Source organism: Coregonus clupeaformis, unplaced genomic scaffold (genome assembly GCF_020615455.1).
Source record: "Coregonus clupeaformis isolate EN_2021a unplaced genomic scaffold, ASM2061545v1 scaf0045, whole genome shotgun sequence".
Classification (NCBI taxonomy): domain Eukaryota; kingdom Metazoa; phylum Chordata; class Actinopteri; order Salmoniformes; family Salmonidae; genus Coregonus; species Coregonus clupeaformis.
In genome coordinates this window covers 1-5,000 of record NW_025533500.1, presented here as the reverse complement: position 1 = coordinate 5,000, position 5,000 = coordinate 1, and positions in this window count along the sequence as shown.

Here is a 5,000-nt window from a genome sequence, read left to right as displayed (position 1 = left end):
CATGTCTGGCAGACATATCAGTGTGGATGACGGATCACCACCTCAAGCTGAACCTCCCGGGGAAGGACTGCCCGTTCCATGATATCGCCATCACTGTTGACAACTCCGTTGTGTCCTCCTCCCAGAGTGCGAAGAGCCTTGGCGTGACCCTGGACAACACCCTGTCGTTCTCCGCTAACATCAAGGCGGTGACCCGATCCTGTAGGTTCATGCTCTACAACATTCGGAGAGTACGACCCCTAATCCAGGAACTTGTCATCTCCCGTCTGGATTACTGCAACTCGCTGTTGGCTGGGCTCCCTGCCTGTGCCATTAAACACCTACAACTCATCCAGAATGCCGCAGCCCGTCTGGTGTTCAACCTTCCCAAGTTCTCTCACGTCACCCCGCTCCTCCGCACACTCCACTGGCTTCCAGTTGAAACTCGCATCTACTACAAGACCATGGTGCTTGCCTACGGAGCTGTGAGGGGAACGGCACCTCCTTACCTTCAGGCTCTGATCAGACCCTACACCCAAACGAGGGCACTGCGTTCATCCACCTCTGGCCTGCTGGCCCCCCTACCTCTGCGGAAGCACAGTTCCCGCTCAGCCCAGTCAAAACTGTTCGCTGCTCTGGCACCCCAATGGTGGAACAAGCTCCCTCACGACGCCAGGACAGCGGAGTCACTCACCACCTTCCGAAGACACTTGAAACCCCACCCCTTTAAGGAATACCTGGGATAGGATAAAGTAATCCTTCTACCCCCCCTTACCCCACCCCCCCAAAAAATAAAAAATAAAATAAACATATTGTAAAGTGGTTATCCCACTGGCTATAAGGTGAATGCACCAATTTGTAAGTCGCTCTGGATAAGAGCATCTGCTAAATGGCGTAAATGTAAATATACCATGGCTGGTCCATATACCATGGCTGGTCCATATACCATGGCTGGTCCATATACCATGGCTGCTCCATATACCATGGCTGGTCCATATACCGTGGCTGCTCCATATACTCGTGGCTGGTCCATATACCATGGCTGGTCCATATACCATGGCTGCTCCCATATACCATGGCTGCTCCATATACCATGGCTGGTCCATATACCATGGCTGGTCCATATACCATGGCTGCTCCATATACCATGGCTGGTCCATATACCATGGCTGGTCCATATACCATGGCTGGTCCATATACCGTGGCTGGTCCATATACCATGGCTGGTCCATATACCGTGGCTGCTCCATATACCATGGCTGGACCATATACCGTGGCTGCTCCATATACCATGGCTGGTCCATATACCATGGCTGGTCCATATACCGTGGCTGCTCCATATACCATGGCTGGTCCATATACAGTGGCTTGCGAAAGTATTCACCCCCCTTGGCATTTTTCCTATTTTGTTGCCTTACAACCTGGAATTAAAATGGATTTTGGGGGTGTTTGTATCATTTGATTTACACAACATGAAGATGCAAAATATTTTTTCTTTTGAAACAAACAAGAAATATGAAAACTTGTCCTGCTAGCCGCCCGAAAGAGGCGAGCAAACTCCCCGTAGTTCTCCAATGCGGCTCCTAATTCGTTCCAAACCGCGTTGGCCCACTCCAGGGCTTTCCCCGTGAGGCAGTAAACGAGGACGGACACCTTCTCCCGCTCCGATGGGGCCGGCCTGATGCTTGAGAAGTAGAGCTCCAGTTGGAGGAGGAATCCTTGGCACAGCGCCGCCGTCCCGTCGAACTCCCGTGGTCGGGATATCTGGATCCCTCCGGGTGCTGGGGTGTGGGTGGCTGGATCCGGTTGGCAAACTGGTCTCGACAGATCGGGTCCTCTCCTCTCCAGGCGTTGGACGACATGAAGATCCCGATCCATCGCTTCCCCCAAGCTGGCCAGCATCGTGGAATGCTCCTGGACCCGTGCCACGACTCCAGGCATGTGCTCCTCTCCCGCTGACTCCATAGTCCATGATTCTGTGTTGAGTGTGATTAGAAGGAGTCAGGCGCAGGAGGTTAAATCACTGAATACAGAGTTTATTCCGTCGTACACAGTTGCGCTGGGTAGCTCCAACAAAATACAGGCACAGGGGAAATATCTACCCCGGCAATACAAGGTATGAGTAGCTCCACCGAGCTACACTCAACTCACATTAAACAATCACCCACAAGGACAAGGGGGCAGAGGGAACACTTATACACAAACTAATGAGGGGATATGAACCAGGTGTGTGTAATTGACAAGACAAGACAAATGGAATGATGATATATGGAGCGGCAGTGGCTAGTAAGCTGGTGACAACGAACGCCGAAGCCTGCCCGAACAAGGAAGGGAGGCAGCCTCGGCGGAAGTCGTGACAAAAGTGGTCCTTTGGACAGATACTCCAATCTCCGCTGTGGAGCTTTGCAGCACCTTTATGGTTATCTTTGGTCTCTTTGTTTCCTCTCTGATTAATGCCCTCCTTGCCTGGTCCGTGAGTTTTGGTGGGCGGCCCTCTCTTGGCAGGTTTGTTGTGGTGCCATGTTCTTTCCATTTTTTTATAATGGATTTAATGGTGCTCCGTGGGATGTTCAAAGTTTCTGATATTTTTTTATAACCCAACCCTGATCTGTACTTCTCCACAACTTTGTCCCTGACCTGTTTGGAGAGCTCCTTGGTCTTCATGGTGCTGGTTGCTTGGTGGTGCCCCTTGTTTAGTGGTGTTGCAGACTCTGGGGCCTTTCAGAACAGGTGTATATATACTGAGATCATGTGACAGATCATGTGACACTTAGATTGCACACAGGTGGACTTTATTTAACTAAGTATGTGACTTCTGAAGGTAATTGGTTGCACCAGATCTTATTTAGGGGCTTCATAGCAAAGGGGGTGAATACGTATGCACGCACCACTTTTCCATTATTTATTTTTTAGAATTATTTTAAACAAGTAATCTTTTTCATTTCACTTCACCAATTTGGACTATTTTGTGTATGTCCATTACATGTAATCCAAATCAAAATCCATTTAAATTACAGGTTATAATGCAGCAAAATAGGAAAAAACGCCAAGTGGAATGAATACTTCGGCAAGGCACTGTAGCATGGCTGGTCCTGTGTAGTGTGTAGGTCTATTGTGAATTACTTGGGTGACAGACTGTTGTATGTCCTGCACTACTAGGGGACATCCTCTTGTCTATATAGAACACTGCGTTTGATGACACTAACTACTTTTCAACCACATTCCCATTGCATCATTTGGGGAATAGGGATCCATTTAAGTATGTACTGATGGGGAATAGGGTTCCATTTAAGATGTGTTAAACTTTTGTGTTGTGACTTTGCCTGTCTTATTTGAAAGGACAGACAGGGAGTAAAAGAGGAATGTTGCCAGGGCAACCTGACTGGGGTCAGAATGTCAGGGGCTGTGTGGTTGGCTGAGTATGCCACAGTATGCAAATTAGCTTTCCACCAGCCATCATCACGTTTGTTTGTCTGTTTTTATACTATTAACTTCTAGAGAGAGAAAGGGATGGAGAGAGTGAGAAAGAGGAGAGAGAGAGAGAGAGAGAGAGAGAGAGAGAGAGAGAGAGAGAGAGAGAGAGAGAGAGAGAGAGAGATATGGTGGAGAACGGGAGAGAGGGAAACAGAGAGGGAGAGGGAGAGTTTTTTAAAACTGGGAAAAAACAAAAACATTTCTTTCCACAGGGCCGTGGGGTGCAGTTTAATCCCCACCCTCTTCAACATATATATCAACGAATTGGTGAGGGCACTAGAACAGTCTGCAGCACCCAGCCTCACCCTACTAGAATCTGAAGTCAAATGTCTACTGTTTGCTGATGATCTGGTGCTTCTGTCCCCAACCAAGGAGGGCCTACAGCAGCACCTAGATCTTCTGCACAGATTCTGTCAGACCTGGGCCCTGACAGTAAATCTCAGTAAGACAAAAATAATGGTGTTCCAAAAAAGGTCCAGTTGCCAGGACCACAAATACAAATTCCATCTAGACACTGATGCCCTAGATCACACAAAAAACTATACATACCTCGGCATAAACATCAGCGCCACAGATAACTTCACCAAAGCAGTGAACGATCTGAGAGACAAGGCTAGAAGGGCCTTCTACACCATCAAAAGGAACATAAGATTTGACATACCAATTAGGATCTGGCTAAAAATACTTGAATCAGTTATAGAACCCATTGCCCTTTATGGTTATGAGGTCTGGGGTCCGCTCACCAACCAATAATTCACAAAATGGGACAAACACCAAATTGAGACTCTGCATGCAACGAAAAACACCAAATAATGCACGCAGAGCAGAATTAGGCCGATACCGCTAATGATCAAAATCCAGAAAAGAGCTGTTAAATTCTACAACCACCTAAAAGGAAGCGATTCCCAAACCTTCCATAACAAAGCCGTCACCTACAGAGAGATGAACTTGGAGAAGAGTCCCCTAAGTAAGCTGGTCCTGGGGCTCTGTTCACAAACACAAACAGACCCCACAGAGCCCCAGGACATCAACACAGTTAGACCCAACCAAATCATGAGAAAACAAAAAGATAATTACTTGACACATTGGAAAGAATTAACAAAAAAACAGAGCAAACTAGAATGCTATTTGGCCCTAAACAGAGAGTACACAGTGGCAGAATACCTGACCAATGTGAAGGAAAGCTTTGACTATATACAGACTCAGTGAGCATAGCCTTGCTATTGAGAAAGGCCGCCGTAGGCAGACCTGGCTCTCAAGAGAAGACAGGCTATGTGCACACTGCCCACAAAATGAGGTGGAAACTGAGCTGCACTTCCTGACCTCCTGCCAAATGTATGACCATATTTGAGACACATATTTCCCTCAGATTACAGAGATCCACAAATTATTTGAAAACAAATCCAATTTTGATAAACCCCCTTATCTTCTGGGTGAAAAATCACAGTGTGCCATCACAGCTGCAAGATTTGTGACCTGTTGCCACAAAAGGGCAACCAGTGAAGAACAAACACCATTGTAAATAAAACCCATATTTATGTTAATTT